Consider the following 11169-nt stretch of genomic DNA (forward strand, 5'->3'; position numbering starts at 1 on the left):
TGTAACACTTGAGCTGTAGCTGTAACACCTCCGCTGCTGATCCTGCTCTACAAAGAGGCTTGGCCCTTTGTAAGAGTCCTTTTCGTAAGAGCTGTAACACTCGTATCCTGCCTTGCAAGGAGGTTTGGTTCTTTGAGCTGTAAATAAAACCTCACTGTTCATTCTATGGTCTATCGATTTCATTCATCGAATCGTTGAGACCAAGAGCCTGGAGATCCAGTGTTAAAAATCCGGTATCAAAGGGATGGACCCAGGGAACTTCATCATATCCTCAAAATCATTGCTGCTCCTGGAAGAAGCCAATGGACCAAACAATTGTTGGAATTTTACATCTTCCTGCATCCCAGTTATAGCATCAACCACCACGACAATAATGAAATGGTTATTATTTGGTGAGGACTTCTTTATGCCAGATGCTGTTTTAAATGCCTTCAATGGGTGATCTCACTTTATCCTCCAAGCTAGGGACTATGTATATTCCCATTTTATGGAAGGAAGAGTAGAGGTACACAGACTACCAGTAACTTATAACTTGCCAATGTCATCCAGGTAGTACAGTGATGAAGAACCCCTTCCAACTCAAGGCAGTTGAACTGACAAAACGGAAAAGATGAAATATTCACTCTTCCCATCTGCCTAGACTCTAGAACAGAGTGGAGGAACAAGTTAGTCCATTGGCTAACTCCAGCCTGCTGCCTATTTTTGTATTGCCATAATTAAGAATGTTTTTTACATTTTTATAGGAATTGCACTGGATCTGTAGCTCACGTTGGGTAGTATATTTAAATAGTTGGGGAAAAAAACAAAAGAAGAATTTTGTGACATGCAAAGATTACATTAAGTAAGTTTACAGTTCAATGTCCTTAAATAAAGTTTTATTAAGACACATCTACATCCATTTGTTTACATAGAGCTGCTTCCCTGATAGTACAGCAGGGCTGAATCGTTGGTGACAGAGAGGGTCTGACACTTAAAGACTAAAATTTGTACTCTAGACAATTCCAAAGAAAGTTTGCCAACCCCAGACTGGAGTTTGGAGGAAGTTGTTCTCTCTTCTCCAGGCAGCACTCGGCCCCCATTGCTGTCTTTGGAACTTAAGTCACACCCCCATTTAAGAGCTATCAGACCAACCAGAAGAGAATAAAAGCCACACCAAAAACCCAGGCTTCCCTATCCTCTAAGTCCTTTCTTAAATTAAAAACAAAAAACTAACTTTCTATATGGCCATTTTTCTATTGTTCACACTCCTTGGCGTATTGGTAGTGGCTCCATTGATGCATTTATTCACACACTCACTCATTCATTCCATAAACACTGATTGAGCCCCTTGGCTCTGGTACTTTCCAGAATGAGTGAGGAGATTGGGAGTGGACATCCACTCTGCACATAGTCATAATTACCGCTGGGCTTAGGCCCTGACCCGCATGTTCAGGCACATACTTTGAACTTGGACAGACTTAAGATTCTAGACCTTGCACTTTTGAGCTCTGTTACTACATGCTAACCATCAAACCACTGGGCCCTGCAATAAGTGGGAATGTTTTTACCTCCCTCTCAAGTCTGCTAAGAACAGTCAATAAAAATGGTGTGTGGACAGCACTTGGCACAAGGCAGGGCATAAGACCAACCCTGGAAAATCATATCAGCCATCATCATGACCATCATCATCATTCATGCAGTGAAGAATCTAAGCAGGTCCACCTCAGAGTTGGTAAAGCTGACACAGATTTCAGAAAAAGCAATTCCTACTCATGTTCTCTTCTTTTAAATGTATTTATTTAATAACAAGAAATGCTATACTATTTCTAGCCCCCTTGGTATTTGTTACATCTCAAGAGTCAAAATGATTTGAGATGGAAAATAAAATGAGAATTTTTCTCACACCAAGATCCTCTGGGATTCTGAGAAAACACTGAGCAGAAATGAGAATCTTGGCAATGCCTAGCTGACAGCAGTGCCGGTGGGAGGGGGGTGTTCTTCACACAAGGGGCCTGAACTCCTGGCCTGTGCGTCAGGTCTTCGGAATGCTGGGCCTGGTGTAATAATTTCTTTAGAAGAAAAAATTGACAGGCATGGAAACTTCAAGAAGAAACGAAATGAAAAAGAAGCAGCCCCCCAATGCATTTTGTGTCTTTGTGAGGCTTCATAATCAAGGGCTTAGCAGAGAGCAGGAGTTAGGAAAGCTGGGCCAGCCCTTTCCTAATCCCATTTTGGTCTGTAAATTACCAGAGCAGCTGAACAAGGGAGGAAATAAATTATTGCCTCAACTTTGTGACTTTAAAAAACATGTAATGCTTTGCCACTGAGTAATCTGTGTTAAGTGCAGAAAAATTGTAAAATATTGTTTGTTTTTCACATTAATAATAAACAGAATCCTCCCACCCAGAGGTAAGCACTGAAGGCCAGTGTGCCTCAAGCCTTTGTCCCTATGAAGCAGAAGGCACAGAGAATGCACACAGTTTCACCCAGAGCAGCAGGGTGGGTGCTTAAGACCAGGGACTTTGAATCTCCCTACCTGGATTTGAATCCTGGCCCTTTGTCATGTGTTAGCTGTTCAAGTTTAGACAAGTGCTTTCCTCCTTCTGCCTCAGTTTTCTCATTTGTATTAATGAAATGGAGCTGATTATAGCACCAACTTCTTAGGGTCCTAGAGAGCGTTAAATGAATTTTTATATGGGAAGCACTGAGAATGGAGACTGACACTGTTTCACTCTCTATATATAAATATATAGTGTGTATATTCATTAATACATGTATATGTGCGTGTTTCTTAAATGAAATTATAACAAACACTCATAGCACTGTATTTGGTAGCCTTCCCTTTGATGGCTTAATTGTGGTATATATGACCCATCTTCTCAATATGTTAGTTGTTTCTCATTTTTCCCTATTTTAAACAAAAATGCTAGCATTTACATTTTTGCACTTTGATCTTTGGCAACTTGTCCAATTACTTGCTGAGAATTCATTTCTAGACAGGATAAGATGTTACGTTCTTTTTCAAGCATTTTGATACACGCTGCCAAATTGCTCCCTGCAGCATAGCATAAAGGTGCGAATTTCTCCAAATCTTATTTTGTTTTTGAGATAGAATCTTATTTTGCCACCCTCAGTAGAGTGCCATCGTGTCACAGCTCACAGTAACCTCATACTCTTGGGCTCCTCTTACCTTAGTCTCTTGACTATCTGGAACTATAGGAGCCTGCCACACAGCCCGGCTATTTTCTTCTTTTTTTTTTTTTTTCTTTAGAGACAGGGTCTTTCTCTTGCTCAGGCTGGTCTTAAACTCCTGAGCTCAAGCAATCCACCCACATGGCTTCACAGAGTGCTAGGATTACAGGCATGAGTCATCATGCCTGGCCCTTATTTTCCCAAATCTTATCAACATTGGATGTTTTTATCTTTTTTCCATCAGGTTGGATAATTTTATTGTTTTAATCTTTTTTCTTTTGTTACCAGAAAGGTTAATTTTTTTGCTTATGTTTATTGGCCATTTTTATTTTTCTACTGCAAATTTGCTGCTTATATCTGTTGTTAAACATATGGGGTCATCTTTTACTTATTGGTTTGTAAGAGCTCTTTAATATCTTTATTAAAGACATTAACCTTTTATAGCAAAGCATATTTTTATAATTTAAAAGGTTTTTGTGTGTGTGTTTTACACATAAACACTCAAATATAGCAATATTTTCCACTATGATTTTTGTCCTGGGGGGTCCCAGTTATAAAGTCTTTCTCTACCCTACCTCAAATGATAAGAATATTCTTTTTGTATTTTCTTCCAACACATTTACAATTTCATTTTTACACTTAAAAATTAAATTTATCTCAAAATTATTTTGCAACTTTAATATGTATGGTTTCTCTTATACATTTAGTGATTCTGTAAATTGATCAGTATCCAAGTCTGTAATGAATATACTAAACAAAAATATCTGTCAATTTTTTTGAACACCAATGCTCTCCTCTAAAAGCAAAAATAATAGAATCTCCTGTGCTTGTAATATTGTTAATAACCAGTTTTTGAAAATTATCAAGTGCTATAGCAGTACACATAATTATCACCAAATTCAGACTTCAGGATGGGAAAAGAGTGAGACACTTCTGTGTTTCTTCCAAGACCTCGTGAAGTGAGAATACTCAGCTGTAAGATTCCCTGACCCGAACCACTCATAAGCTCAGTAAGGTTCCTAAGGCAGGCACCAAGAAGTGCTGAGGATTGCATAGGGGGGTGGTTTGATTACTGCCATGAAAGTTGATACCTTTAAGTATCACAGAATTTGATTTATATACTGTAAAAAAAAAAAAAAGGCACAAAATTCAAGTTTGATAACACAAAAAAATAAGAAGTGATTAATTATCAGATATTTCAGCTGAGGGGAAAAAAACCAAACCTTGCATTCCTTAAGTCCTTTCGTTTCTCCATAAACTTCATGCCAAATGTGATAGCCACTTTTATTGAACAATGTTTGCAAATATTCTTCCTCTTTATTTTCTCTAACCAGGTAAATGCAGAGAAGATAGATCAGAACTGGCAGTCCAGGATACCCTACTCTGCCCCAAGGTTTTGCTCTGCGCCTCCTCTGCCCACACCCAAGCCTTGCTCTAGGATTTGATACGCTTTGTTATTCCACCTCCTTTGCCAGAGTGGCCAGAAGGGGCGCTGGTGAGACCGCACAGCCTCCCGCCGTTCAATTTCTTCTTTTAGTCTTAAACATTGAATAAATGATGCCATTGATGCCTGACCCGATTCAACTACAAAGATGAGAGAAATTACCCAAGGGGAAACAGCACCAAGTTTATGAGTGAAGAGCTAAGAAATTGTTCTTTAAATTTCTGAAAGGATACTGAGAACCTGCTGAACGATCCACAGGCATTCATCTCTTTTATAGTTTGTTCAAGGTCCTGAAGGACATTATCACAAACATGAGATATTTGGAATGGTACTCAAGGATGTGAACTAAAGCTTCCCTCATTCTCTCAGATAAAAGCCTACATTTAGCAATAAGGGATAGAAGAGGGCAGTGTTCCCGCCTCAACAGAGAGTTATGATTGAATTTTGAGTACGAAATCCTGATTCTATGAAATGTACCCTTCATTTTTGTTTCCTTTTTTGCACTCTTGGACACTCTTGGATACATAATTTTTTTCTTTTTAAGAAAATCAATAAATAAGCGTGACAGTGACAACCCTTTTTAATGAGCCTAAGTTTGTCCTACTTACATAAAAAGTCCAAAATAACAGCTACCATTTCCTATGGGTCTGGCCCTTTAAGGTAAATATCAGCAGTTTTCTAGGTGAGGAAAATAAATGTCAGAGAAATTTGCCTAAATTGTCTAGGGTAGGATTTGCACCCTGAACTACCTCACTCCAAAGCTTTTGGTTTTTCCACTACACAGGGCTGACTTCCCCAAACTTGACCTTCAAAACGCCCTCATCATGCATTTTTCTCTTTCTTTCTGCTCCCTGAGGGGGAGGAAATGGAGCCTTGCTGAGTTTTTAAATCCTGAAACAATTTTTATCCACTGAGTCCGTGAATTTAATTTTCTGAGGTTTCTATTAGATACATAGCATAAGGGACTAAATTTCTTGGTTGTGTTTCCTTTCATGCCATCTCTAGGGAATTACAATTCAGGCTATTTTCCTGAGTACTTGTTTAGTTAATGCCTCATTCCCATAGGCTAATCATCCTTCTACTTTGTTGTTACTCTACAATGTGGCAGTCTCAAATCTATATATTGTCTCAACATGAAGTATGGATTTTTGATCTACTATAATACATAGTGAAATAGTAAAATTCAACTCCTAATGGTCCCCAAGAGATTTAAATGAAAAGATATCCTGACATACTGCCAAAGAGAAACTTAGACATTGAGAAGAACGTAATTCAATATTTGTGAGGTATTCAGATAACACTGAGCACTTACAATGTAAAACAATTGGCATGGCCCAACAATTACCCATTCTCAAGGCAAAGGAGGCAGAAACTGTGGTTATATGCAATAGAAAAGAGATTTTGAAACATAAGGATACTCCCTAGCAAGTCATTGTAGGACTTTAAATATAAAGATTATAATCGTTTAATTGTTTGAAACTTTAAAAATCTCATAAGAACATTAGAAATGTCAACAATTTTCTTTTTCTTCTTTTACACTAAATATGCTGGCACAATGAGTGTTTAATTTGAACACTTAGCCTCATACCTGTTGTATGGCAGGAATTTGGTAAATATTAGTTTAAAAAACAATAAATAACTAAAACCAAACCCATTATTCTTTTTACTATTCTACCTCTATTCTTTGAATTATTTATTCATTCAACAAACATTTATTATATCCATTTGACAAGTAAAATAAAACTGGTTCCTAACCCTCATATCATTGGCCCCATGGCCTGTTTGGAACTGGGCCACATAGCAGGAGATGAGCAGCAGGCCAGCAAGCAAAGCTGCATCTGTATTTACAGTCACTCCCTGTTGCTCACGTCACTAACTATATAGCCACTTGTCATCCCTTGCTCACATCACCACCTAAGCTCTGCCTCCTGTCAGATAAGCAGTGGCATAAGATTCTCATGGGAGTGTGAACACTACTGTAGACTGCACATGTGAGGGATCTAAGGTGGTGCCCCTTATGAGAGTCTAATGCCTGATGATCTGAGGTGGAGATGTAATGTGCTTGAATCATTCCCCAGCATTGGTCCATGGAAAAATCATCTTCCATGAAGCCAATCCCTGGTGCCAAAAACGTTGGAGACCACTGCCACAAAACATTCTGAAAACACAACTTTAAAATATGTCTTCACTTCTTATCCTCAAAAAACGTTCTCTTCTACTTAACCATCTGTTTAACCTAGGGCAATGCTTTTATGGTCCCTTTCTTCAAATCAAATGAGAAGAACAACCACTTTTCTAAATACCTCTTCAGAGATGTTTTGAAAATGAAGTAAGATAATATGATTTTCAAACTGTGAATTGTATACTAATATATCCCTTATAAAGTATATCAGTTAAAGTGCAACTAACAGAAAACTTCACTCAAAATGGTTTAAATAATCAAACAAATTTGTTGGCTCAAGTAACTGAAAATGCCAAAAGTGATGTTGGCTCCAGATAAGGCTTGATCTAGTAGCTCAAGAATGTCAACAAGAACCTGATTTCTTTCCAGCTCTGCACTTTGCCCTATTGGGGGTCAAAGTCTAAGGCTTACTCTTTTTAAGATCCCCTATGGCTTCCAACAGCTCTCAGGGCTGGGTACTTCCCTATTCTATTCCAGAAGGGAAACAGGAGAATACCCTAGCCCAGGATTTCCATGGAAAATATGAAGATTCAGTTTGGTTGAGCCCCTGGAAATTGCCCACTCTGCAACCAATGCCTGGATATGAAAGGATAGGCACTAATTGGCTTAGCCTAGGCCACATGCCCCACTCCCAGAGATGAAAGTAAAATCAGCTTCCCTGAAGTTTCATGAATCCTCTGGCAGAAAGTGGTTGCTGGCTGGGAAAGGAATAGGTATGGAAGAATGGATGATGAACACATAACCAACAAACAAATAGCTTGATTCATTGGATTTGAAGCATGAGTCAACCAATAATACTGCCTAAAATCTATGATCACAAGTAGCTAAAAATCTTCACTATTTGGAAAAATTGGGGGCATGAATAGATTTCTATGGTGTATATGGAAGTTGCATATCTAAATAGGACTACACTGAAAAGTAAGATAATTTACAAAATAATTTGTACAATCCACAATTTTACTCCAAAGAATACCTACATGGTTTGAGTACATTTTTGACACTTATCAAAATTTTGCTTCTCTAATGACAGATACTTGTGAGGATTTTTTTAAAAACATTTTCTTGTTTAAACCTCTTATTCAAATCATTACTTAGTTAGGTATGATGATTTCTCATTTTTCTAAAGAGATAAAATTTCTTCCAACTTCTGAATAATTTATCTGGGTAAGATTGGGTCACCCACAGGCCAGCCTTAGGGAAACACTCAAGAGATTTTTTAAAAGTCTAAATTCTTAAAAATTTTGAAGCAATAGAAATCTCTACTGAAGTTATCTCAAAGACCCCAAAGAAGGCCTTACACAGAGTAACACAGACCAAAATATCAACAATCATTTGTGCTCAACCATCCCCTGATACACACATATCAGAGTGAGTCCCTCACTTCCTGAAAGTCATAGTCATATGTGTATCCAGGAGAGTTCCATAAAGTAATAAACTTTATACTTTACTTTACTTTACTTTAAAAGTAAAGTATACTAAACTTTATACTTTACTTTACTTTATAAAGTAATTATAAAGTAGGTCTTACACTGGTGGAACTCATGGCCATTATATTCATTGCAGGTTGAAATATTTTGTTTTGGGGGAATGAGGATCTGTCTCACTAAGTCAGCAGAAAAAACATCAGGAAGTAAATAGCCTTGATAAATAGAGCCATCAATGGCACAATAATTTATTGAGCTCAGAGAATGTCAATTCAATTTAAAGAAAAACTTTAGAGAAAATAAATTAAAAAAAAAAGAAATTTAGCAGAGTTGACATGAGCAAAGAACTATTCATGAATCAGGCAGCACTCAAAATTAGAAGAGGTTCATAGAGTTCCACATTAACAGGATGAGCAGTGGATTTTATAGACTAAGTGGGGAAATAAAGCATAGAAATAATTTGATTGGTTGCAGGTAGGCATTTGCCTTATTTGGACATGGTCTTATCAGTTGACTGCCTGTGACTCCTAAGTAAAGTTTCAACTTATTTACCAAGTTAGATTGAAACTTTGAGTTAGGAACTCAAAGTATCAGGACAGCCTCAGGTCAATAGCCTCCTATTAATTTAATAGTTCTCTGCAAATGAACTCACAGACCAAAAACAAAAATTTCAAGGAAGATCCCATAAGGGTCTTAAGTTTATTTTTTACTTTTTTTCAGGGTAACAGAGAGATTTTATTTAGAAAGAATAAAGGGAAAGTTTAGAGCACTTCCAAAGATAGTAGGAAGTGGGTCCCTCTCATGAAAGAGAAAAGATGAGAGGGACCCCAAGTTTTTAAATTAAAAAAAAGTGGTGTTTCCCTATTGGAAGGGTCAGGTTAACAGGATGCTAGTGCCAGCTATCAAGACTACCGTCCTGCTGACATGAAGGCATGATATTAAAGTGGGTAAGTGGATTTCACACTATGTTCCACAGAGCCTTGGGTGTTTCCTGCAGCCTCCTCACAGGCCACTGTAAGAGAAAAAGGGACCTCTGAGTCTCTACCCCTGCTTCAACCAAAGTGCTTCACTTGATCTGTATTACATCTTGTACTTTTAAGATTTTATTTGTAGACTTCCCATTCCAAAATGGCAGCCAAGATACATGCCTCTCCTCAAGCACTTAAGTTTTCAGACATGATAAAAACTATATGGCCAGGTACAGTGGTTCACACTTGTAACCCTAACACTCTGGGAGGCCAACGTGGGCACATTGCTTGAGCTTGGGAGTTCAAGATGAGTTTGAGCAAGAGTGAGACCACATATCTACTAAAAATAGAAAAACTATAGTTGGTGCAATGCTTTTAATTCTAGCTGCTCGGGAGGCTGAGGTAAGAGGATTGCTCAAGCCCAGGAGTTTGAGGTTGCTGTGAGCTATGACACCATGGCATTCTGCCCAAAAGGACAGAGTGAGACTCTGTGGAAGGAAGGAAGGAAGGAGAGAGAGAAAGAAAGAAAGCACATGTAATATTATCTAGAAAACTAGAAAGGGGACTTTCAGGGAATCAGAAATGGTAATTCTCAGACAGAGGAAAAGGATAAGATGGAAGAAAAAGAAAACACAGCGTAAGGTGTGGGTCCTGCAGGGTGGAGGAGCAAGGTGGTTTAAATACCAGGGTCAGGTTGCCCACTGGGGAGAGGAAGAACAGGATCACCCCGGTGGACCCATTCCTCCCACCTGTCACTGGGAATAGAGTGAACTCCAGAACGATGAAGTCTTGTCCACTTCTGCTGTGAGCGGTCTGTGTAAATGGTGTTAGCATATGTCATTATTAACACAGAAAACTCAATAGGTGGGCCAAATATCCCAATGAATGCAGGTGAATGAGAGACTCTCCCAGGAAGCCACACATAGGGATAAAGAAATGAAATGTAAAAAGGAAAACTAAGAATACAGATTATAGACATAGCAGGTCAGAAAGCCATCCTTTTTTTAAATCAGAGTCTCACTAGGTCGCCCTTGGTAGAATGCCGTGGCCTCGCAGGTCACAGCAAGCTCAAACTCTTGGGCTTAAGCGATTCTCTTAAGCCAAATACCTGGAACTACAGGCGCCTGCCACAACACCCGGCTATTTTTTGTTGCAGTTGACATTATTGTTTAGTTGGCCCAGGCCAGGTTCCAACCCACCGCCCTTGGTGTACGCGGCTGGCACCATAACCACTGTTCTATGGGCACCAAACCTAGAAAGCCATCTTTTAAAGCAGTGGTTCTCAACCTTCCTAATGACGCGACCCTTTAATACAGGTAAAGGGGGTCACGACCCACAGGTTGAGAACCACTGTTTTAAAGGTTCCAGAGGGAAAAAATTCAAAGCAAGGAGCAGAAGTAACATTGAAAGAAATGACAGAAAAATTTCCTAAAACTGAAGTTCTCAGATTCAAAATCTGTAAGAACAAAATAGGATTGTGTTCTTTGAAAAGTGAAACGAATTTATTCGTATAGGCATTGGAGTAAAACGTTCAAATACCAAGGATGAAGAAAAACTCCTCAAATCTTCAATGGAGAGAAAGCCTGTCACCCTCTAGGGCAGTGTTTTTCAACCTTTTTTATCTCACGGCACATTTGAACCAATAGTTAAACTTCCAAAGCACACTTAAATTATGTTGATTAAAAAAATACACTTAACCGTGCTTTGAACTTTCTTTTGAAAATAATTTAATTAACGATCTTTAAATTTTTTCACGGCACACTGGGTGAAAACGACTGGTCTCAGGAATGTGAATCAGTCCAATGACACCTTCACTAGTAGCCCCTGATGCAGGGAGACAATGGTGTGGTCACTTTTTGAAATGCTGGGAAAGTGACTTTGTTCTATAATTCACTACCTGATCAAATTATCATTTAAGGGCAAAATTAAGTGATTTCAAAAGCTGAGAAAGTATCCTGCCCATCCATGGTCCTGAAAGAA

This window comes from Otolemur garnettii, unplaced genomic scaffold (assembly GCF_000181295.1).
Source record: "Otolemur garnettii isolate 467f Iridium unplaced genomic scaffold, OtoGar3 scaffold00120, whole genome shotgun sequence".
Classification (NCBI taxonomy): domain Eukaryota; kingdom Metazoa; phylum Chordata; class Mammalia; order Primates; family Galagidae; genus Otolemur; species Otolemur garnettii.